The sequence below is a fragment of the Felis catus genome, chromosome A3 (assembly GCF_018350175.1).
Source record: "Felis catus isolate Fca126 chromosome A3, F.catus_Fca126_mat1.0, whole genome shotgun sequence".
NCBI lineage: Eukaryota > Metazoa > Chordata > Mammalia > Carnivora > Felidae > Felis > Felis catus.
The window spans coordinates 2597879-2623065 of NC_058370.1; positions in this window are offsets into that span (position 1 = coordinate 2597879).

The window sequence follows — 25187 nt, forward strand, 5'->3', positions numbered from 1 at the left end:
GATCCGTCGAGTCGAAGCAGCGAGATGAGGTTCAGAAGAGAACGCTGCGTGTCTGCAGACAGCGGAAGGCAAGCTCCTTGCGGAAGGTACTCTCGAGAGCGTCTACGGCTGAGCGGGGGGTAAGCTCTGGACCTAAAAGCTTGGTTGGCAGAACTAACTCGTGGCCCGCTCAGTTCACCAGATGAACGCTTGGCTGCGGGATGAAATGCCTGAGATCTAACACGGTGCCACCCGCTGCAATCAATTTGCAAACGTGTCGACTGGGTGAACGACGTAGGCGCTAAAAACGTGCTTCTATTAACTGCTAATAAAATGCGTACAATTACAGTCGCTAGCCTTTGAGGATGTTGCCAAAAGATGGCGGAGAACGGCGACACGCCGAGCATTTTGGGTGTCAGGCGTGGTGTGAGTGTTGGGAGGATCCCCCTCCCCGTGCGTTTTCCCCCGGACTTTGGTCTTAATTTGCGGATTTGATTCTCGGAAGGGAAGAGAAAGTTTCGCAGCACTGGAAGGGCAGCCTGGGAAAATGCTACACATTCAGAAGGCCCGTGCATATTTCGTTGGATTATCCTGGGGATCAGGAGGGACCGTGTGCTAGAGGGCCCAGCATACAGTGGGAGCTGGGTCAGCGTCCGCGCATTCCTACTTCAGCGGGGTGTTCAGCAGCACCGTCCAAGGTCTCCTGGCTTCGCTACCAACATTGTCCTGGATTTTCCGTGCTCTGCATTTGGCCTTCACGGGGCATTCCAGGCCTGCTGTTTATCACTTGCGGAAGCCATGTGCCCTGTCTTTGAAATATGATCGGGGCACCCGGGGGGCCCAGTTGGTTGAGCATCCGACTCTTGGTTTTGGCTCAGGTTATGATCTCATGGTTCGTGAGATCAAGCCCCGAGCTGGGCTCCTCACCGACGGCACAAAGCCTGCTTAGGGTTCTCTCCTCTCTCTCCTCTTCCCCTGTGCACACATTCATGTGCTCTCTCTCTCTCTCTCTCTGTCAAAATAAATAAACTGTGAAAACAAAACAAAAAATAAAATAATGAAGATCGCAGGAATCAGACTGGAGAGCAGGCCAGACTTTGACCCCCCGGGCCTTGGTCTCTGGGTCAGCATACGCTTAGGGGGGCCTTGGGGATCCGAAGCCTGCTCTGGAGCAGTGAATCAACCACGGCTGATGCTGGGCCACGGGGAACAGGACCAGGGCTCTCCCTGGAAGGTGCACAGTTCCCCAGGACACCCCCTCTCTCCTGTATCGAGTCCCCAGCAGCGTCGCGGCACTCGTGTGCTCATCTGTGTGCATTCATCCCGTGCGCATCCACGGAGCTCTCTGTGCACGTTAGCGCTGCGCCGGGAGGAGGGGGCAGGAGAGACACTTCGTGGTTGCTCCCCGTGTGGACCCAATGTCGCCGTGTTGGTGAGCCGTCCAGATGGACAACACACACACCAGCCAACAGAGGAGCCTCTTCCAAATCAGCGTAAGGGACAAAAGAGAAACAAAGACACCCTGCAGAGTCCAGTGCCCTGGCTCTGAGAGTCAGGTGGCTGCTGTGGCAAGGCGCTCCGTGAGACATCCCTGGGACACTGGCCTTGGGGTGCGTCCCAGCTGACGGGAGCCCAGCCACGCAAAACCGCGTGGGACAGAAAGAAGTGATGCCGAGGAGGCTGTGACGCGTGGCAAGGTGGACCCTGCAGGGCCTTTGAGACAAGCATTTAAATCGTATCTTAAGGCAAGATTTGTGTGTGGACACAACGGGAGATAGCTAAAAGCCTGTCCCCTGCCTGGCATGCATCTGCTTCTCAGGGGGCACTTCACGTCGGCCAGCCTGCCCCTGGCAGCTCCCTGAGACTGGGGCCAAGATCCAGTGAGTACGGAGGGAAGGGGGGGCAGTGCCCACGGGGTAGGAGGCACGGGGTTTGGAGACACTCCGGTCCAGGGCCGACCTCAAGGACCCTGCTCTTCCCCAGAGGGCCAGCTGTGAGGGATGGCACTGGCTTCGAACAATCCTATGAGCTGGTTTCCTCGATGGCTCCTTGTCGTCCTCCACGGGTGTTTTCTTCAGACGCGGTGTAGTTATCCGCAGACGCGGTGTGGTTATCCGAAGAGCGTCCTGTGGCATCCACAAACAAACCCACGGATGCGGTAACTAGCTGGAAGATGTGTCTCTGTTTAGGGAAAGTCTCCCTCCAGCACCTGGCTGTCTTCCACGGCTGCACATAGTTTAGTTGAACACTTTTTTGAAGATAAAACGAGCACACAGTAGACTTTACATCAGTAATCTGCACATTCGCCTGGGCAGCTACGCGTTCGCAGGAGGTCACCGGGAAAACCGTGAGTGGTTAGAATATGGAAGTTCCTACTGGAGGGAACATTCCAGGTCCCAGCTGGGGTATCGGCCAGGCGAGAACTGAGCATTTATCTCCCTGATGCGGAGTGTGGTGGGGGGTGTCCCCAGAGAACACTTTGTGGTCTGTATCATCTAAGCCATTCGGCTAATATCACTGCAGGGAGAGGAGTTGGTGTCATTTAAAGATGTCCTTGGGTGGCTTTAAGTTTCACGCTGTTTTTATTGCTTCACTAGGAGAGTGTCTTACGATGCCATCAGAAGGTGACACGGGCAGCGCTGAGAAATGCCAGCGAGCTCGCTTCCTGCCACCGTATTTTCAATGTGCAAATTGGGCTTCCGAGATAATTAGACTGGCTGGTTTGGGATCTGCCTACGCCGTCCCCAGGCCACTGTTGGTCCTGTAGGGCCGGACCTCGGGGTGCGGGGGCTCTGGGTTGGGAGGCACTGGTGGGGTAGGGAACGCACGCCTGGGGCTGCTTTACTTTTGCCAATTTAGTGGAAGCTATTAGCTTCTGCTAAACCGTGAAGGTCGCGGAAAGGCTGCTCTTCGGGGCTGTGTTCCTGGTTGGGGTTTGTGCAGTGGCTAAAACGTGGCCCCATTTTCACATATGTATTTCTAAAAATGTAGGGCTCATCACTGACAGCCGTGTGTGAATTCCTCAGGTCACCGCGACGTTCTCAGGGTCCAGAGGAAGGACGGAGCACAGGTGGATTCCTGCCTGTGGCCTGGGATTGTGGCGGGTGCTGGTTCTGCCACCTCCGAGCGCACAAAGGCCGCCTTCAAGGGTCCCGGCCCACGCGTCTGTGCGAGGTCACCTGCTGAGGTACGCACGTGTGATGGGGGCGCTCCAGCGCTCGGGGCTGCTGACTGTTCTGTCTCCATCAGGAGCCCCATCCCAGAGGGCCCTCAGGGGCCTGAATCAGCCCTGCTGTGTTCACAACGCGGACCCAGAGCCTGGCCCAACGTGTGACATTGAATGTGGCCCCCAAGAGGTTCTGAATGATTGCATGAATACAGGATTTAGGAATGAACGTGTATGTGAAAGCAGAGGCCCGCCATCTAACTCAGCCTGGGTCGTGGTGTCCTCACGGAGGCCTCAGGACGCCTGGGAATGTGGCTCTGGTCAGTCTCGCATGGCTTCTGCAACAAAGCACCGGAAACTGGAGGCTTATATCAGGGATGCACTCTCTCTCAGTTCTGGAACCGGAAGTCTGGGAACCAGGGGTGGCTCCAGGGGAGGGTCCTTCCTGCCCCTCCCAGATTCTGGGGGCTCCACTTGTTTGTGGGCTCGTGGCCTCGTCCCTCCACCCTCTGCCTCCCCCTTCACGTGGCCTCTCCCTGCCCAAGTGTCTCTCTGTTCTTTTTTTAGGGTCACCCTAAACCCAGGATGATCTTTCTTTGAGATCTTTGATTGGATCACAACGGCAAAGATGCTATTTTCACATAAAGTCACATCCACAGGCTCTGGGGTTAGGATTTGGACATACTTTTCGGGGTGCACTCTCGGCCCCTAACCTGGGAGGGGACTGCCGGCCATGGGATGTGCACTCCGGGGGTGCACGGTGCCAGGACCCGCCGCGGAGGAGTCCGGGAAGGAGGTGGGTCAGCGTCCTGGGCACGTGGGGCCAGCACGTGGGGCTGACCCTACTTGGCGGAGCGTGTCCTCTCACTGGGGTCTGGTGTCCGGGAAGGTCGGAACCGGGAAGGTCGAGTGGTCTTAATAAGCGTGATTTCTCGTTACCTCATCTACTGCACACGGATGACCGATCGGCAAGGAGTTAGAATAAAATACACTTAACACTAATGCTATTTTAAACTTAATTACAATTAAGTTCCTCGTGAATATCAATTATCACCGTGTTGTATGATCGCTAGTTAATAGGGATTTCCGAACGGTAAAATGCCAGATTAAGCGACTCTACTGCACGCGGGGCTGGGCCACACTGAAAGGCCTGCTACTCCTTGTTTTTACCTGAAGGTCACTGGACAAAGATCCACGAGTGGCTTCCAGCTGAGGGCTGGCCACAAACTCTGCTTGGGGGCCTCAGGGCAAGCCTCCGCCTACCCCCGGGCCTCCGTTTCTTCATCTGGAACCCAGGGAAGTGGTGACAGCCACGCCAGACAAGGCGGAGGTCACGATCAAACATTACGTGGCGACATTAGCTAATGCTCACATAGCGCTTCCCGTGGGCCGGCCCACGATGCGTTCTTCCTGTTCCCAATTTATAGGTGCAGCATCTCTGAGTTGTCAGGAGGTGGGGGCCCCGGGATGCAACAGAAGCCAGCTCTCACGCACAGCCTGGGGCGGGGTCGGGCGGCCCCGTGTCCCCAGCTGTCTGTGGTGTTTCTCTAACTGGAGGCGCACGTGGGGCCCCACCTCCACGCCTGCCCAGGGCACAGACCTTCGAGGTGCGAGCAAAGCGTCCTGCACAACATGCACAGCACTGGGTCTCCACCTGCTGGCTCCTCGCTCAGGGGACCCGGCCCTCACAGGCGGCCCCTCAACCCCAGCCCCCCCCCCCCCCGGGGACATCACCTGGGCCCGTCACCGGTGAAGACCGGGAGGCCACAGGGAGCTCGCCGGCTGCCTCACCCGCCTGCTATTTCCACGGCCAAGGTCCTGAGTCGTGAACTGAGAACCTTTCTTTCAGAGGTCCTGCCTTCTGCTCTTTATGCTTGTATCTTTTTGATTCTGTTCTTAAGAAGCAAACATTTTGTGATTTTATGGAACAAGCTGACTTTTGAAATTCTATCTCAATATTTCTTCTAGGGTTGGGGCGGGGCCCAAGGGCATCGCTGGGGACCCAGGACCCTGAGGACGGACCCGGCTGTGTCAGGGGAGGGCCAGTGGGGCGGCCAAGCGGGATCCCGCGCAGGGAGGGGGAGGGACGTGCAGAGTGTGGACGCCCCCCCCCAACATAAGGGAGATTTTACCGGTCAGCCCTGACTCACGCTTTTCTATTTTGTTATTTCTCTTCTTTTTCAGTCACTGCTTCCTCCACATCTTTTGGGTTTAGGTGTTGTGCTGGGGAGGGGTCCTGGGGCAAGGTTGTGGACACAGGCCTGGACGCGCAGCCGGGGGGCCCCGGCACCCTCACTCAGGCCGAGGGGTCCTGGGCAGGTCACCTGTGACCCCGAGCCGGGCTCCCCGTGGCTACAAATGAGGGTGACGAGCCCCCGAGTCCAAGCAGTCACTGTGAAGTCTGCAGGAAACAACGCCTGGCAGGGAGTGAGAGCACTTTAGGCCTGATTTTTTTTTGAGTTGAAAGCTTAATTCTTTGCTTTTTTTAAAAAAAAATACTTTATATTTTAGATCAGTTTTAGGTTCACAACAACATGGGGGGGCACAGAGGTTCCCCGCAGCCCCCGCCCCTGCACACGCACAGCCTCCTGATGTCCACATCGCTCACCAGGACGGTGTGTATCATACCCAGGATGAGCCTCCACAGACACGTCATCACCACCGAGTCCACGCGCGCCTTGGGGTCACTCTCGGCGTCGCGCGTTCTGCGGGCCTGGACAAACGTGCGGTGACGTGCACCTGCCTTCACAGCATCGCGCGCTCTAGTTCCACGGCCCCGAGACCCCCCGAGCTGCGCGTGTTCATCTCCCCGCTGCCGTCACCCCCACCTGCCGCCGCCCCGACGGCCACTGACCCTTTACGTGTCCACGGCTGTGCTTTTCCAGGAAGTCGTGTGGCCGGACTCACGTGTGGGGGCTCCTCAGATCGGCCTCCTGCCTTAGCGTCGGAGCCTCCTCCCTGCGTTTTCGCGGCCGAGAGCTCGTTTCTTGTGAGCATGGAGTCATGGTCCACGTTGTGGATCTGCCACAGTTTATCCGTCACCTTTGAGGGACGCCGTGGTCGCTCCCAAGTTTTGGCAGCCGCGAGCACAGCCGCTGTAAAAATCCGTGAGCAGGTTTTTGTGTGGACACGAGTTTTCGACTCGTGTAGATAAGTCGCAAGGAACGCGATTGCCGGCTCGTCCGGTGAGACTATGATTCGTTTTGTAGCAAAACACCAGACTCGCCTCCAAAGCGGCCGCGCCGTCCTGCGTTCCCGCCGGCAACGGCCGAGCGCTCCTGCCGCTCCGCGCCCTCGCCAGCGTCTGGGGTCGTCAGGGTCGTGGGTTTGGGCCCTGGTGACAGGCGTGCGTGGTGCCTCGCTGTTGTGATTTGCGTCTCCCTGACGACCTGTGATGCGGAGCGTCGGTCCCCGTGCCCATCTGCCCGTCTGCATCTGTGCGTCTTCTCCGGTGAGGGGCCTGCTCGGGTCTCCGGCCCGTTTCTAATTGGGTTGTTTTCTTACTGTGGAGTTTTAAGAGCTCTTTGTATATTTAGGATGACTGTCTTTTATCAAATGTCGTTTGTACCTATTTTCTCCAAGTCTGTGGCTCCTGACGGTCTTTCCGAGAGCAGACGTCTTTAATTCTACCCCAGTCCAGCTCGCCAGCTTTCCTTCTCGGATCCTGTCTGGCTGTTGTGTCTGAAAGCTCATCGCCATCCCCAGGGTCACCGAGACTTTCTCCCGGGTGGTCATCGAGGAGATCAGGGTTCGCATTTTACTTTAAGTCTGTGACCCACTTTGAGTGAATTTTCGTGAAGGGGGTAAGGTCCGTGTCTGGATGCGTTTTTCTGCAGGCGGATGGCCGGCGGGTTCGGCCCCGGTTGTTGAAGAGACGGTCTCTGCTCCGTCGTGTCGCCTCCGCTCCCTTGTCAGACGTCCGTCGACTGGGTTTCTGGGGCCCATTTCTGGGCTCTGTTCTGTCCCACGGTCTGTGCCTTCTTCCGCCGGGACACGGCGGCGTGATTGCTGTGGCTTCGCGGAGGGCTTGACGTCGGGCAGTCCCCCTCCAGCTCTTGCGTTGGCTCCTCTGGGTCCGTGGCCTCCCGTCCATTGTCAATATCCATAAAGTGACTTCCTGAGATTTGAGTGGGATTGCAGTGAAGCTACCGACCAGGCTGGCAAGAACTGACATCCCGACGATATCGAGTCAACTAATTTAGGTCCACTTTTTTTTTTTTTCAACGTTTATTTATTTTTGGGACAGAGAGAGACAGAGCATGAACGGGGGAGGGGCAGAGAGAGAGGGAGACACAGAATCGGAAACAGGCTCCAGGCTCCGAGCCATCAGCCCAGAGCCTGACACGGGGCTCCAACTCCCGGACCGCGAGATCGTGACCTGGCTGAAGTCGGACGCTCAACCGACTGCGCCACCCAGGCGCCCCTAGGTCCACTTTTTAGTAACACTATCCTGCTTCACGGGCAGTGTGGGTACCTCCTAACAACAGAACGATCCTAATTCTTCCCTCCTATCCCTGTGTCTCCTGCCTGTCCGTCTCCAGTCTTGGGGGCAGTAACTTGCCCTGGGTGCCCCTCTCCCATGAAGCCGAGAAGAGTTGCTGAGTCTTTCAGTGTGTTCAGCTTTCACTTGTTAGGTACGTGCGGCAACTTCCAAAGTCCTCACATGTGGAGTCAGAAAATGACAAGCTCTTTGGTTTTACATTTTTTCCCCCGATAAATGCATGGGAAGCTGTGTCCCTGACCCTGGGCACCATGTAGACAAATCCACGGGTCCTGGTGGGGCCACGTTCCCTTTGTTGTTCACTGTGTGTTGTGAGTAGCTGCTGTCCTCAGTCTCTGGCCCTCCAGAGGCTCCCTCTGTCTCTGCACTGTATAAAACGTGTAGAGTCACCCGTGAGCGAACTACTGTGTTCTCACTTTCCAGAGGAGCAAACTGAGCCTCAGAGAAGCTTCTGGACTCGTCAAGGTCACCTGGAGCTCACACCAGGCTGTGCACAAGTTCACAGCTTGAGCAGGGACCCTGAGCCCTGACTGACCCCCTTCCTGCAGCAGCCACCTGGGGTGGTGTAGGGGACGCCCAGCTGCCCGGGGCCAGCGAAGCTGACCTGCCTGCAAAAATCGAGGTATTTCTAATGTGGCATTTCATCATCTAATCTATGAAGGGCTGCGTACGCAAGTTTCCAGAGTAACAGTTTAGATGTCTTGTTTGGAATTAATATCTTGCAGCTCTTAAAGCCCTGGAAAAATGGAATATTAGTCAGGTATTTAGTTGCTAAGAAACCAGTACGGAAGCAGGCGGCCCCATTTAGAGCCGACCGCGGAGCCTGAAAAGCTTGATTTGTGGAAAGCATAGCTCCTCCCACACCCGGTTTCCTGTTTAAACAAAGCAGATGTCTACAAATTCTTACCGCGGTCCCCTTATGTCTAAACCCAGTCCCTGGAAAAATGAAAACCAAGCCCAGACTTTCTCGCGTTGGCCCACGGGGAGGAAGGCTCTCTGGGGAGTCTTTGCTCATGGCACGCGTCCCTCCACCCACCCTTCCCGGGTACCCAGGCTGGCCCCAGATCCATACCGCGTGACCTTGCTTCTGGCCACAGCTGGATGCACCATGATGTGGACCCTTGCACTGAGATGGGCAGTCAGAGTATGTGTCCTGGGAATTTGGACCCTGGAGATTGTTTTTTTTTTTTTTTTTTACTCCGCACCCAGCACAAAGTCCAAAGTGGCACTTGAACCCACGACCCTGAGATCAAGAGCTGAGCCGAGATCAAGAGTCAGACACTTAACTGGCTGAGCCACACAGGTGTCCCTGGACCTGGGAGGGTTTGGGGTGAGTGTCTCCAATGCAAGAAGACATAAACTGGGGCCCAGGGGTGACTGTGTGCACTGCCATTGGTGGGGGCAGCAGGAGGTATGCAGAAACCGAGAGCACTTGGGGGTGTTGCTGTTCTGGCCTCAGCCCTGCATGGGCCTGCTTGCCCCTCGGCCCGGGCCTCGGGAGACCTGGGATTCTCAGCCAGTCCTTTCTCTTCTGGCTTATGTGAGATCAGGTTCCTCTCCATTTCTTGTGACCAAAAAAATCCTAATTAATCCCCTTCCGCTGTTGGACCACATTCAGAACCACATTTACATCTCCCGCACTCTCCCTGAGGACTTTGATATTTGCAGTCTTTGTTTTCAACCATTTTCTGAGTCTTAAGTCTTGGACACGCGGCCTCGACGCTGCTGGGCTGCAGGGCTCCCAAATCCAGGGCGATCCCCCGGCTTTTCCAGTCACCTGGCACCCCTGTCCCGGCCACCCCGCAAAGCGTGAAGGTGGGGTGCACTGTCCTCACCCCACCAAAGATGGGACGCACCTGCTGTTCTCCACGCATGCGGGGTGACTATAACCCCGTGTTCTGATGTTAAGGGGAGTCGAGTGAGAGTTTAAGAATGTGTTGGCGACGAGCTGGCTGGGCCCGAGTCCCGGTTCCCTGTTTACAAGGCCTGTGGCCTTGGGCAGATTATTTAAGCCTTTTAAGCCTCATTTGCAACATTTGTAGGTTGGAGAAACTGATGCTATGTGGTTTTGAGAATCAAATAAGATTTTGTTCATTATCTTCCGAAGTTGAATTGTGTCCCCCACCCATTTCGTACATTGGAGTCCTGCCCCCTAGTACCAAGAATGTGACCTTATTTGAAGATGGGTCGTCGTTACAGAGGAGATGATGCTAAAATATGGCTCACAACGTGGGGGGGGGGGCCCTGATCCAGTATGTCCTGGTCTAAAAGGGGGACCTGGACACAGAGGGGCACACAGCGAGAACGGCACGTGGAGTGGAGGCAGAGAGCAGGACGCGACCCACGAGTCCCGGCCCAGCGAAGATGCCCCCAGAACCCAGCGGGAGAGGCTGGGGCGGATTCCGCCTCTGGGTCCTCAGAAGGCGCCAGACCTGCTGACACGTCCATCTCGGACGTCCAGCCTCCAGACTGGAGACGGCCCGTTTCTGTTGTTGAGGCCCTGGGTCCCAGTTGCAGCCGTCTGGGCAGACCCGGGCCTGGGGGGGAAGCGTCCTGCAGGGAGGCACGGAGCCAGGCCCACCGTGTGCTCCTGGCTGTCATTCCCTGGTTTCCACGGGCCGCGAAGGCCGCCTTCTCAGTCAGATCCCTGTGGCTGATCTGGGTTCCTGCCAGGAACTGGTCTTTCCTTCCTGGGGAAGTGATTCATGGAGCCGCAAGCCCCGGGGCCAGGAGACACCCCTCATTTAGCTCAGGGGCACTGAGCTCTCTGCACCTGCAAACACAGAATTACCAGATCCCTGGGGCGTCTGGGGGGCTCGGTCGGTTGGGCGTCCGACTTGGGATCAGGTCACGATCTCATGGTTTGTGAGGTCAAGCCCCGCGTCGGGCTCTGTGCTGACAGCTCCGGAGCCTGCTTCGGATTCTGTGTCTCCCTCTCTCTCTGCCCCTCCCCTGTGCGCGATCTTTCTCTCTCAAAAATAAAAAAGAATTACCAAATCCTCAAATAAGGCTGTCAGAGGACAGTCTGGGCCAGAGACCAAAAGAATAAGAGGTCACCTCTGGAGGCCGCAGGACGTAGGACGACAGGAGAGAAATCCGGCCCCCTGACAGCCTGGTGACCCAAGAGAAACAGACAAGTGACAAAACCACCCTCTGGGGGCGCCTGGGTGGCGCAGTCGGTTAAGCGTCCGACTTCAGCCAGGTCACGATCTCGCGGTCCGTGAGTTCGAGCCCCGTGTCGGGCTCTGGGCTGATGGCTCGGAGCCTGGAGCCTGTTTCCGATTCTGTGTCTCCCTCTCTCTCTGCCCCTCCTCCGTTCGTGCTCTCTGTCCCAAAAATAAATAAATGTTGAAAAAAAAAAAAACAAACCACCCTCTGGACACCGGGTCTGCTCATCTGGTCCCGAGACTCACTCCTGCTTTGCCCGACAATGGATCAACCTTTTCAGCCTTTCCGGTCTGGGCGGCCACAGGGAAGCTTGCTGGGGGGAAGCCTGTCCCCAGCTCACATGGGACTTCGAGAGTCCACGGGGAGAGGTCAGGGAGGAGGAGCAGACAGCTCCCGGTGGGACGCATGCCCCCTGTGGCCTGCCGTGGGGGCAGGACCACGGGGCACCCTTGCGGGTCTGAGGTCCGAACCACACAGTCTCCTGGGTCAAATGCATCTTGGCTCAAGTCTCCCTGCTGAGCAGCAAGGGACACGAGGCTCAGCATTGCAGGGCCTGCAAACTGTCTCTGCCCCCGGGTTAGGGAGGGTCAGCCCAGTGTCCTCCACACTGGCCTTGACCCGTCACCTGAGCTCTTGGGGGCTCCTGAGGTCTCTGCATCATCAGGTGCACCCCAGATGGCCTGCTCTACACCCACTGAAGACAGATGTCGCTGCGGCCGGTGATGGCCGCTCTGGTGAAGGTGGAGGGAGCTGGCGGGACACGTGCCACCTTGGCCCATTGGGGCTGGACCGGTTCTTTTCAAAACTTGTCACTTGGGCCACGTGGGTGCAGGGACATGACGGACTGAAGGGCTCCCTGGGGGCCCGTGCAGTCCCTCCTTCCCCTTCCCAGCCAGCTCCCAGCCACTCGTTTCCAGCAGAGACAGCTGTGGCCCCTGCACCCACCTCCCTGCTTCCCTTCTCTCCATCCCTGCGGCCCGGCAGCAGCTGCTTCCACCCCCCCCCCCCCCCGCGCCACACACGGAGTTGTGAACAGGTTAAGATGCTTTGTGAAAATGTTTCCCATTCCTGAGAGTCAACACCGCGGCGCTCAGGCTGTTCCCATGGAGACGGCATAAACAAGGTGGGCTCTCCAGGTGATCAGTGTTGATCAGTGATGCACGCAGAGTGAACTCGCACACATCCTCCCCCCTCGACCCGTGCGGGTGGCCCTTGTCTAAGCAATCTGTTTCAGAAACCCTCCTGGAGACAGGACTCTAGAAAGTTCTAAACCCAAAAGGATTCACCGGCTTCAAAAAGAGCAAAACTGAGTGCCACCGTGTCAAAGGACCCAGTCTCCCTGCTGTGAAAACAAGCAGATCCTGAGCCATTGCGTTTTTGTTTTTTTTTTTTTAACTTTTTAGCAAGATGAACAACAAAACCCCTGAATAATGTGTTTCTTCCCGCCACGGGGTGGGGGGGAGGGGCAGAAACGTGTGCACGTCATGATATTTGCAGATGTGAAATCTCAGTTAACTGGAGAGGACCCTCTTTGCTGTGTGGTTGGCTGAGTCACGGCCCCCTGAAGACCCCCACATCCTCACCCCCGGAACCCGGGCCTCGGTCACCTCCTAGAGGGATTCCACAGGTGGAATGTCAGGGTCCTTGAGCGGGGGTGTTCCCCGGGTCGGTGGGCAGACTAGACGGTCATGAGGGGCAGGCAGGGGGGTCGGAGTCACAGGGACATGGGAAGGTGCTCTGAGTGGCTCTGAAGACAGAGCTTCCAGGTGGTCCCTGGAAGCTGGAGGAAGTGACTCTCCCCTGGAGCCTCCAACCTCACGCACCCGTGTGCACCCCCACTTTGGGCTTCTGGCCACCAGAGCCAGGAGAGCAGAAGTTCGTGTTGATCTCAGGCACGAGGTTTGTGATCGTTGCTTGTGGGGCCCCGGGAGGTGGTGTCCTCCCCAGTCTTCCTGTCCCTCACGCCCCCTAGAACGCCCTGGGGCAGACTTAGGGCTGCAGGCGAGGGGGCAGATGGCGGGAAGCAGAGCCAGGCCAGGTGACAGCCCCTGGGCTGGTCCCCACCGGCTTCACGGTCCCCGAGGCACACTGAGCCACGTGCCAGACCAGGCATTTGTGCTGGGCTTTCCGGAAGCACGCAAGCTCTGTGAGAGCAGAGGCTCGGTCTGTTTGCTGCAGAACGCACCCCTGCCCGGCCCGGCCCTGCCCTGTGCACTCCTGCCGAGAACATAGCAATCGCTCAGTAAATATTTGTAGATGAGGACACAGCATCTGCCAAGTCTCCAAGGAGAGCCAGGCTCCTGGCCGTGTCGGGTCAGCAGTTTCGTTTGCATCTAGATCAAAGAGAAATAAAATGAATGGGAGTGAAACACCTCCTGTGCCTGCCCCTCCCCCCACCCCCACCCCCAGGACGCCAGACTCCCGCCCACCCCCTCTCGCCCGTGTTTTCCTTCTGCAGCCCCCAGCACAGTGGGACCTGCTGTCCTGCGGGTGCCCAGGCTGAACCCCACAACCCGAACATTTTCATCAAGGGCATTCGCTCAGCTACCCATTATCACCCCTGGTAGCAAGTGCAGGGTTTCTCTGGCGTGAATTGCTGTGGTTAGCTCCCGGGATCTCCACGGCCTTGAGCACAGTTCAAATCATTTCGGGCACTGGGAGAGGCCTGGGCCTCCGGAGTCCCCCAGGGCTGTCACTCAGCATGAGCCGGTGGGCCTGGGCCTTGATCGGAGACACAGCAGCCTGCCGGGGGTGGGGCTCGTGGGGTTGCTGTTCAATAGAAGCGGCTTATAGACCCTCCCTGGCGACAGTGTAGACCGTGGTGGTGGCCGTTCTAAATCCCCACAAGCAATGGTCTGGATTTAGCCAAAACGTGATCAGGAAAATGTTGAGAAGGTGTGTTGATGCTCATGCCTCGTGCTGAACCACAGCAGCATTGTTCTTTTCTCAGAACCTGACTCCCCCCGGGGAAGGCTCTTCTCTGATGCTCAGCCCGTGCTGGGTCTAACTGGCTCCACCTCTGGTTCAAGAGTAGGTGCTGAGAAGCACGCTCCATCCCCACGGACACAAGAACAGTTAGAAAATTCGCATGCCAGGATGTGAGGTCCACAGCTACGCGGTCTGAGTGGGCTGGGGTCATTCTGTTGCCACCAGGGAACGCCAGCTGGGGGATATGCCCAGTGCACAGGTGGCCATGAGCTGGGGGACGCCAGAACCAGAGGCAGAGCCCCGGGAGCGTCCTTTGTGTCCTGGATCAAACCGGACCTGAAAGCGGCCCCACCCCTGTAAGCCAAGACCTTGCCTTTGTTTCACCTAACACAAAGGATCTAAACTGATGTGACACTTCCAGCATCAAACTTTCTCCGCTACTCCGTGAGGAGATGGAAACTGAGGCAGGTCGCATGTGTTCCCCCCATTCCAGCTAGCTGCCGCAAGCTGCCTCGACCCCGCAGGCTGAGGCTTCAAGGTTTCAGCTCTAGCTATGCCTTTTCCTCCTATGTGTCACCAGAGAGTTTATAGATGTAAACTCAACACAGAGAAAAGCTTGCCTCAGATGGGGCAGCATGCCCTGTTAGGTAGTGAGTTCCAGGTCTGTAGAGGCATTCAAGTGGGGGGTGGACGAAATGCCTTTGTCAGTAAGCAGATGCCCTGCACCCTGGAGCAGGTGTTTTGATTTCGGGCTGTCGGAGTCAATGACATGATCTGAAATAGCAAAGGAGTGTCTTACGGAAAAACTGTGGTGTAGACTGAGCCCAGTTTCAGGGCCCCCCACCTACTCTCCTGCTTCTCCCAATCTCCCCACGTGTGCACAGGGCCTTCATTAAACACCGCGGCCCTCACCGTCTCCTTGACTCCCGTGGCGGCTCTGAGACGTGGCAGAACGGACGCCACTTCTCTGTCTCTGCGCTCGGGGGAGGACACTGAGGCTCAGGAGGGCCCGGGAGTTGCACAGACGGCAAGTGGTGGTGTAGGAACCACAACGGAACTGGTGCTGTCTGGGTGCAAAGCCCTGAGAAGGCGGCTGCCCCGCGCGGTCCTGCTCACATTCCGTGATCACACAGCCAGCTGAGCACGTGGTCCTGGGCACCCACGGCCGTGCGTCCGGCGGGCTTTCTCTCCTCCCCCTGGGCAGAACGGTGTCGTTCTGCGACAAGCCGGCTGTGGCCCCTCTGTCCTTCAGAACCAGGCCCTGTCATGTGGGGCCTTCCAGGAGCACCTGAGAGGGGCTGCGGGGAGGCTGGGAAGGCTCTGCTCTCAGACGTGCGTCCCCGGAAATGCCCCCGGTGAGCCCGGGGTCCTCGATGGACACCTGCACCCTCAGTGACCGAGTGCACTCTCCGTCATGCAGCCGGAGGCCCTCGAGGTGCCGGGAAGACGCTGAGGATGTGTTACGAAAGGTGCATTTTGATTGGAAGAGGAGGCCGGGTTTTTGGAGGAAATGCGGACAGCCTGGCCGTCTGTCCTCACGCCTGTGTCCCCTTGGCTGAGCTGGGGACGTGGGTCAGTCCTCGGGAAGCAGAGGGGCCGGGGCTCTCTCCAGGGCAGCTCTGCCCAGTGGGATGGTGTTGGGACCCCGGCAGGAGCGCACTGGCCCTTTCTACTGAAAGTCTCCGGGGGCTGCCCGGTGGTGGGCTAACCCCTCCCCGACGGTCCCCCGGGACTAGGCTCCGGCCTCCTCTCTTCCAGGAGCACAGAATTCGGCCCTCGTGGCCAAGCCTGTGTCCTCTGGAAGAAGTCCTTCCCACCTCCCCACCAGAACAGCACAGTTACCAGGGATCAGGATCATTTCCAAAGTGCTCTTTCCCCAGCTCTGGGGAGAGGGCACCGGAGGGATTCGGGCTGACAGCTCGTCCTTCTAGATCGTTCACTGGTATCTGAAGGTCCCAGTGGTCCGGGCTCGAGGCGGTCAGGCTGGGCCACATCCACCAGAGCAGGTGTGCGCGGGGCCGCTCTCTGGAGACCCCGGGGCCTTCAGCAGCCTGGCTTGCACAGCGGTGCTCCGGGACCGGCTGCGGTGGCTGTGCCTGCAGAGGCCGGGATGCAGAGGGGCCTTCGGCAGAGTCGTCAGAAAGGTGGAGATCCGAGCACAGTGTGGCCGACGGCGGGAAACAGCAGTGGAAGGTTGGCAGCCTGGGTGAAAATACTTCTGGAAAGTCGTGTCCCGGTCTGGAAGAGCCCACGGAGCTGGAACGGTCTGCATTAAGTTGCACAGGATGATGGAGAGCGGGCGCCCGTTCCTTCATCAGGCAGTTATTTCTTGAGCACCGTGCGGTGCTGGGGCCCACGACACCCTGGGAGCAACAAGAGAAATTCACGTGCCTAAACGGGACTTGGGGACGATGAGCGGAGTGGATAATAGAATAGAGATCATGTCGGGGCCCCATGGACGACAGTCTCCCGCGAGAAGGAAAGCCTCAGCGGATCCTTGGGCAGCTCCCCCTTATCTACAGACACGGGGGTGCGGGGACAGTGCTGGGGACCGCCGTGAGGTCAGCGGGATGGCAAACACTCGGCCAGTGCCTGGCACACGGCGGATGCTCACACTCTACCCCACCCGGTTATCACCCACCCGTGTTTCGCCCCTGCCACCTTCGCGGCACACACATAGACCATGCATTTTGCGCTGGATGATGGCAAAGTAATGAAGCACGGTGTTTGTTTCTCAGCAGAGGGGACAAGCGCACCCCTCGACCAACTTCCGTGCTTCTGGCATCTGTGAGGAGCATCTGGCGAGCCGTTCTAAATATATCCCACCTTTCCACGTTGACTGCAGAGAGGGGACCCTGCGTCATTCCAAAGCTCCGGGCGGGCGTGACGTGTCTCAGGCTCCTCTTACACTGGGGGGCGGGGGTCTGCCCCATATTCCGAAGATGCTGGCCCACGTCTAACACCGTTCGTGTGCGCTGAGGATGGGGAGATACGCGGTTACTTTTGAAAATGGGAAATCAGACGGGGTGGTTTCATAATTATCCAATTAGTGTTCCCCCATCCCCAGCAAACTGCATGTATAACTCCAAAATTAAAGCAGGAACGTAGAACAAGGAAATACATTATTTTGCTCCCTTAAGCACCCACTGCCATATGCACATGTTTGCAAAGATTTTGCTTCACCGAGCTTTCCTGGCAACCCATCATTTCTCGGATCCTGTGGGCTCCCCAGAGGAGCCCTTGGGGGTCGCTGTTTAAATGAGGAGAAAATTGGTTATAAATCAAGTTAATTTTCAAAGATATTAATCCAAGGAGAACCCGATTTTGTGTGAGACGGTGGCTCCATTAAGGGGTACCAGAACTCGTAAGAAAAAGAAAGAAATGTGTCTCTTCAGTCGGAGTCAGAGAAACATTTTAAATCGTGGCAATATTACATTTTTAAAAGTGTCTTCCCCAAACCCACTCCCTTCTAGGTTTTCATTTATTATATCAGCTTGGCATCCCAAAGTATCGCACGCTGGAGGAATATGGCAGAAGCAGCCTTTATGTGTCACCCAAACCTTGAATGCCTCTGATCCTCTGTCCCCCTCCATCCACCGGGGGAGGCCGCCGTCCCCAGGGTGGGCTCTCGGGCAGAGGGCACGTGACGGGTCACGGTCACCCTGAGTGGGGTCCCGCGCTGTCCTGGAGGCACCTTTACCGCCTGACCTCGCCTCGTGGTGGGGACTCCGAGGCCCCCAGGTTCCTCCCCCAGGGAGCTGTGGGGTGGCCACCTGGGCCCCCCTCCTGATGGACGAGCCCTGTCCTGGGGTGGGGGCAGGGGGCCATGCGCAGCGGGACAGTGAGAAGCGTGTTGGGGGCATGACCTCTGATCCGAGGTTTTATTTGAGTCTGAAATTTGTTAGTTATGCACACGGCTTTCTAAGATGTGGTTTCGGTGTCTGCTCTGAGCTCTTCATGGCAACCCCAAGGCGAGTCCCAACGTCTGGGTAGCCTGGCCTTTCCTATTGTTTAATTTACTTGTAAGAATATGACCTTTCTTCTAATTACAAAAGAAATTCACCCTTGTGCAGACATTTTGGGAAATGCAGGAAGTTCTTTGGAAGAAAATTAAAGTCTCTGACGATCCCAGCCTTCCCGCACGCCTCCTTTCAGCGACGCCCACCAGGCGTTGGGTCACTCGTGTGTGTCTGTGAGTGTGCAACACAACCCTTTACTCACGAATTTCTGTCTGGCTCTTCCCCTTGTGTTCATACAGCACGAGCATTTCCTGCATCCTCAAAATATTTGTTGAGAACGAAGTCGCTAATTGTTTCATATTTCATCATGTGGCTGTTGTATTCGTGGCTTGCAACTGGCGTCTTGCGGTAGAACATGTCGGCTGCATGGAACTTTCCACTGTAATTAACCCGTGTTGTAATGCACATCCTTGTATGTCCACCCCTGGCCATGTCCTTTGGGTCAAGCCATTGACGCTTCAGAAGGAGGGACATTGGCTGTGACTCCGGGCTCAGGGGCTGGGTTCTGGCAGACGCTGCCCGAACTCTCAGCTTTGGCAGATGTCACCCCCCTCTGAGTGGGGTCTCACTCCTGGCAGAAGGTGGGCACCGTGGCTTAGCCCACGAATGAGGCTGGGTGGAGAGAGGGGGGATTTCTGAAAGGGTCCCGGTGGCCTTTGGTTTCAGACAGTCCAAGCAGGAGGAGTGCAGTGCTGGCTTCCAGGTCAACAGAAGTGTTCTCAGAGACGTAACACCAGACAGAACAGGTTAGGAAGGGCACCGTCCACTTTTAACCGAAAGGGGAGAAAATGACCCAGGATAGTATGTATATCATTCAAAACGCTAGTTTTCTCTTCCGGCTTCGTGCTGTGTCCTAGTGTTTGGACTGAGAGATTTCGGGACAGAGGGTCGGGAAAGTCTCATTAAAATCACTTAAAATCCATCATGAGAGGCAAAGGCCCCAGTGTGGCCAAGCCTCAAGCGCGGCAGGGCGCCTGTCTCAGCGATGTGTGATGGGAGGGTGGGATCCTAGCCCCTCCAGACCTGCCCGAGGAACACCGGCCGTTCAGGGGCGGACGAGGCAAATAGTCGGGCAGAATGGACCCTGAAGCTAAGGGCAGAGGATCTTGGTTAGCAGGGGTGGGCATTTCTGGAAGGTGTGTTTCCTGGGACTGGATTTTGGAAGAGCGCTTTCCCGGGACCCACGGCTAGCGTCACAAGGACGGGTCTCTGAGGTTGGGGTCTGATGTTTGCCAACAGCTCAGGCAAGAAGGTTGAATTCGTGATAGGGATCCAAGGAGACACGATGAATCCCAAAATTGGCAGTGCTAGTGTCTCGTGGGGGTGCAGCCGGGAGTGGGGCTCACGGGGCGGGGCCCCAAGCTTCTACCCCTCCTTCCCTCTCTCCGATGTCCGATGCTTTGCTCCTCCCGTGTGTGGGGCCGACACGGCTCCCTCCAAGTTCTTGAGCTGCTGGCAGGGATGAACTTCCTTTGTCTCAGTTACAGGGTCTGCAGAGGGACATGCGGAGGGCTCAGCTTGGAAGGGGATCACCCGTGCTCCCGTGTCCTGTGGCCAGGACCACGGACCCAATCCCTGCCGCTCCTCTGGGTCTCTCGAGACCTGCTCACCCCACAGTTCTCATCTGCAGGATGCATGGGAGTAACCGAGACGCCTGCTGGCCTGGTGGCCTTGGTCTCCGCTTCCCGCGTGCCTTCCCCTCCCCCAGTGCCCGGCAGCCAGAGTGGACAATGAGGACCGTAGGAGGCTTCGGGATCCACAGGGCCCACTGCAAGCATCGGCTGTGACGGTTACCTGCCCTCTTCGTTCCGGCTCTAACTGCAAGAGACGATGCTGCTTTTCTTGGAACCTTGCCTGACGATATGGCCCCTTGGCCCCTCCACCCCCTCCCCGCCTGTGTCCCTCCACCTGTGATGGCCTCTTTGAACACGTTGGCCTCTCTGGGTGTGAGTTGCACAAAAGGTGTCATTAAGTGTGATTGAAAATCAAACTGCTATTTCATTAATGGACCATTATCAGGAAATACAGTGGCGTTCGAATTCCCGCATGCTGGTACCACGCACACTCCTTTTCCTTCGTGCACTTCAAGACAAATAGTCTGCTCAGTGCTCCCTGGGCCTTGTGCACTGGTGAGTGTTCTCTGATAGACGTAATTATCCCGGGTGTGCTGGATGATCTTTATTTGAATTCTTTGAATTGATGAAACATGCTGTAAATGCAGATTGTCGAAGGGAAAAAAAGAACAGTGCAATTCATATCCTACCAGGTAATATTATTCCTTGAAAATTAAAATCAACTGTACATTATCCGTCCCTGATTCACAGAGGTGGCATTGTGTCATGAGGAAGGAGCTCCACAGAGAGGCTGGACTCGCTTCCCTGAAAATGCCAGGGGTCGAGACACCCTGGGACGGGCGGGCGGTGCCCTGGGAGTAACCAGGGCGGTGCAGGCACCAAACGAGGCCGAATGCACGATGGGGAACAAAATGCCCCAAGCGAGAAGCTGAAGGTACAGAGCTGGACTAATGTAAAATATTTATGGAATAAATTACTTCTTAATGTTCTCTCTTTCCAAGTCTGCAGAAAAGAAGCCAAGTCAGGCCCAGAAATGTAGATGAGGAGGTCCCACCGTGATGGGACACAAAGGCAATTATCCACAAAGCCTGTCCCCAGAGTTCCACCTCTGACTGAGTTGTGTGGAACTGGGGGCTCTGCTCTCTCACACTGGCGGGGAATACTGGGCCGGCCAAAGGGAGAGAAAGTGGGGGGAGTGTCCTTCTCCCTATCGAGTTTTAAAGTCAAAGTCGCACGTCCACAGAGGAGCTTGTTCCGTGGCTCCCGCGGACCCTACGGGCGGCAGGTGGTTCTAACGGGAGGCGAGGAGGACCCTCTGCGGGCCGGTGGCGATGGTGGTCCCCTGACAATGGTGTACCAGGAGTGACCTCTGAACTGGGCACACAGAATGTAGTGCTAATGGCTTGGTGTCCCCCCACCCCGCCCCCATGCCCACCAGAGAGCAGGTGGGATGACTCGAACTCACATTAAATGTATTCTGATGACCTGAAGTTTAGCATAAACAACGAGGAGATGAGCAACCAGCCGATGTGTTGGCCTCCCCGAGTACAGAACTTGGATATTTTACTTCTGACAGCTTTGGGGCCCCCAGTCGTGGGCTGTGATGCCCAGGCTCCAGTCTGTGAAAATGGGGGGAAGGCACAGAACCTTTGAACTGCCCCCGGGACAGCGTTATGTGGAGGGAGTGGGGCGACAGCTAACGGGAGGGACCCCAGGAAATGTGGACACCAGTACAATTCCCGAGGTCTCAAGAACCTGCTGAAACGTAAACTCTTTTCTGATGTTTATTTATTTTTGAGAGAGAGAGAGAGAGAGAGAGGGAGCACAAGCAGGGGAGGGGCAGAGAGAGAGGGAGACCCAGAATTCCAAGCAGGCTCCGGGCTCTGAGCTGTCAGCACAGAGCCCGACGTGGGGCTCGAACCCACGAGATGTGAGATCGTGACCTGAGCCGAAGTCAGACGCTCAACCGACTGAGCCCCCCAGGCGCCCCCAAAGTGGGAACTTTTGCAGCTTGTGTTGGGACTGGCGGCTTCTCTTCTGCTCTGGGTTCATGACGGCCTGGCGATGGCCTCAAGTCCGCCGTGCCAGGGGCCCCGACAGCTCTGTGATTGGCGAAAGCTGCAAATGAGAGCTTGTTCCCGACGGCCCAGAGCTGTCGCCATTGACCCTTCACCGGCACACCGCTGACCGTGGGGACCGAGCAACGTCTGAAACTACTCTTCTGGGGAGCGAGTGCTCTACAGGCAGGCACTGTGCTTGCTTTTCACAAACTGCTCCCCTTAATCCCGACGCCGGCTGCAGTCCGAGAGGCACGTGTGAGCGTCTCCACGTGTCGGGTGAGGAAGCTGAGGCTCGGAGGAGGCGGGTCAGCTGTGTGGGCTGCGGCCGGGAGGATTCAGGGTCGGAACGAAGGCCTGGCGGTGAGCCTGGGCAGGGGGACCCTCCGCTCCAGCCTGAGGGCTCTTTCCAGGGGTTCCCCCTTTCACTGCCACTTCGGGGGTCCTCGCTGTCTCCCCACCGGCTCACAGTTGTGCCTGGACGTTAGCTTCAACGCAATAGCTTCTTCCGCTCTCAGTGTTCTTTGCCGATCTATCAATGTTCACCTGCGGCCGACTTTCCCCCTAAAGGACCAGATAGCACATGTTTTCAGATTTGAGGCCCAGAGGCCCGTGTTGCAACGAGTCCACCCCACCCCAGCGTGAGAGCAGCCGTCGCCGTAAACAAACACGTGCCCAAAAAACTTACAATTTGCGAAACCGCAGGGCAGCTGAATTTCACTTGCAGGCCCTGAATCGCCAAATCCCCTTTTCGTCAAAAATGTAGGCTACCAAAACTTGAAAGTATACATTGAATGCATGGAGTTCAGTAAAGTTTCTATTTTTTTTTTTTCACTTTGAATGAAAGCAAGGGGACGGGTGAATCATTTTTTTTCTTGAAATTTCTTCCCCTTCCCGTCAAATGCCGAAATCAATGATGCTGAAAGTGATGTCTCCTCTAATGTATACAGTTGATTGGGACTTTTCGATCATTTATTCGGCAAACATGGGCTCAGGGCCCGTGCTGTGCTAGGCTCTGTGCTGGGCCCGGAGGACAAGGGCGCAAACAGGACTCAGAGCAGAGGCTGGGATGGGGTGCAGGTGCCATCTGGTGACCCTGGGAGACGCCCGTGCAGGCTAGTTCTCTCTGCGGGTGTGAATACCCAGCGTCCCCCCCACACGGGCTGCAGAAACACAGGGATGCCCCAGGTTCCAGCTCTAGACCCCAGCTCTGCCCGGGTTTCTGTTCTGGGACCTGAGTGTTGGCTTTTCTCCCCTGTCACTCTCTGAGCAAGCACACGGCCTCTTGGTCCATTCTATCCGTCTTCCCATATTTTTGGATGACAGCAGGCAGCTTTTGCTTCCATGGTTTGCATGACCACCGGGGAGCCCCACCCGAACGAGGGACCGCCTTCTAGATCCTTCCTTCCAGCTGCACTGAGCACGTTAAGACCTGCTCGCCCAATTCTTCTGCAGCGACTGAAGGTTATTAACTAAGGATTTTCAGGAGCAGGAGAAAATCATCAAAGTGACGCACCAACCCCTGGCTCCCTGACTACTGCGCGCGGTGCTGTTGCCTTTTTATCGTGTCTCCCAGTACAAAACGAGTACCGCAGTGTGGCTTCCGTGGTAGGCGGGCCGGTGGCATCTCCGGGGTGGCCGGCCAGGAGGGGCCGGGAGGGGCATCAGCTCACACCCCTGGTAAACTGCCGGCTTCTCTGGTGTGGGGGAGCGCACGGGGGTGTTCCTCTGATAGATGCAGGGATGGGAACGAAAACATGCCGTTGGCCCACTTCCCGAAGCCCTGGAGGTTGAACTTCGGCGGCGGAGAAGGGGGAAGAGAATAACACCATGTTCGGAACAGAGTTGCTAGGCTGGATCCTGCTCCAACTGTCATTTTAAAAATAAAGTTGGTGTCTGGGAGGTGAGTTTGGCTGAGATGGAGCTGGCAGCTGCCTTTGAGAGTCAGAGAACACGCGGGGAAGGCGGATTAGCAGCTAAGCCTCGGCGTCAGATGGCTGTTTTTTAAGGAAGGTGTGGAAGTGGAGTTTTCGGTCTCATCTGTGGCGTCAGCTCTGTCCTCCTCTCACAGAGCGGCCTGGGTCCCCAGCGGGCAGGTGCCCAGCTGCACGGCCAAGCCCGTCACACTGGCCGCCCGCCCTTCTCCCTCACTTTCCCAGACGGTGCCGGGATCCCGTCTTTTTAGCCTCAGCTAACGCCTGCAGCTCAGAAAACGATGCCACCAATGGATTTGACTGATCTTCCCCCAAAAGTCACCAGTGCCCGGCAGCCTTCAGCCCCCCATTGCCCGGTCGTCTCCAGAGCTCTCGCCACAGCCACCTACCCGCCTCCTTGACTCCACACTGCCCCTCACACAACACCCAGAGGGTGCTTCCCAGCACTGAATTGACCGTATCGCTCTTTCTTAAAATTCCTCCCCAGCACCCCCTGTTGGTTGTGGCCCCCCCCCCCCATGTCGGGACCCCGGCACTCTGGTCTGCTTCATCTCCCTCTCTGCCGTGGCCCTGGGGAGACCCCACTTCCTGTGGGCTCGTGAGGCCACCCTTGTCTATATTCCTCCTGGGCCCATGCAACGCAGCCCTCCTCCGTGGACAGCACTGACCCACTTTCCAGACTCAGCCCAGACATCCTTTCCTTTCACTAGGAAACCTCCTGGCTCTGCCCCGATGGTGCCCCAACTCCTGGCCCCCCTTGGAGACCGGAGTGGATATTGTTGGTGCTGCACCCACGTCTCCTCCTTGCCTGCACCAGCACCTGTAACCCTTTGTCCAGGCCCTTCTCTGGCCTCACAGCCCCCGCCTCTGGGCCCAGCAGACCCAAAGCGCCGGAGAATTAGAGCTGCCCAGGACAGCGCCCCATCAGTCAGTCTTGGGAGACCGTTCAGAAATAGTCCTTCAGGCGGGAATGCTCCGAGGGGCACCCTCTCTGCTGGCTCTTGGGGGTCCCCTTGTGGGATTAGCTCCAGTGTCCCATAGTGGCAGCTGGCTTAATGACTCACTTTGTCTTCCTTCCCCTCCCTGTCTCACTTCCCCACTCCCCTGCTGGGCTTTCTTGGGCTTCCCTCCTAACTAAACCTCTTATGCTTGAATCCTTGCTTCAGGCTCTGCGTCTGGGGAAACTAACCGAAGGCAGAGTCCCTTGTCCTAGCGTTGTGGTTCCCGTGCTAATCCTCACCAGGCGGGCGGGCTCTGCCCGGGCTCTGCCAGGCTCTCGCCTACCAAGTTAACGGTTGCGTCCTTCGGTAACAACGCGGTGAACGGGAGGAAGGCAGGCACGCTCACCCACATCATTGTTCAGCCAACCAGAGTGTGGAAAGGTGTCGGTTGTCCTCTGGGGGCCCCAACGCGCTTGATGGTCTGACTCTCGGGGAAACAGCAGCCACTGCGGAGGTGGCTGTATCGTCTTCTCTTCCCTCAGGACTGTGTGTGATGCGCTGAGCCGTTCACAGGACTTACAAACGGTAGAAGGCGGATGGGGCAAAACACACTTGCTTTGTCTTGAAAACACACGGCTGATCTTTCCCCTCCTCTGCTAGAGAAATTCACAAGCTCCTTGGCATTTGGGACTGCTGCTGGTAATATAGCCTTGTTGTATATTCCTCCTGACTTTAATTAAATAGGGAATGATATCTCACCTGCAAGATAAAAGAGAGAGAGAGAGAGAAAGAGAGGGACTATGCGATGCTCTTTACTTGTTTCTTTCTGCTTTAGATCTCTATTGTGAGCACTTTTTAAAAAAAAAGAAAAAAAATTAAGGCTCTTTCTTGACTGAAATCCATAGCACAACTTTCTTCCT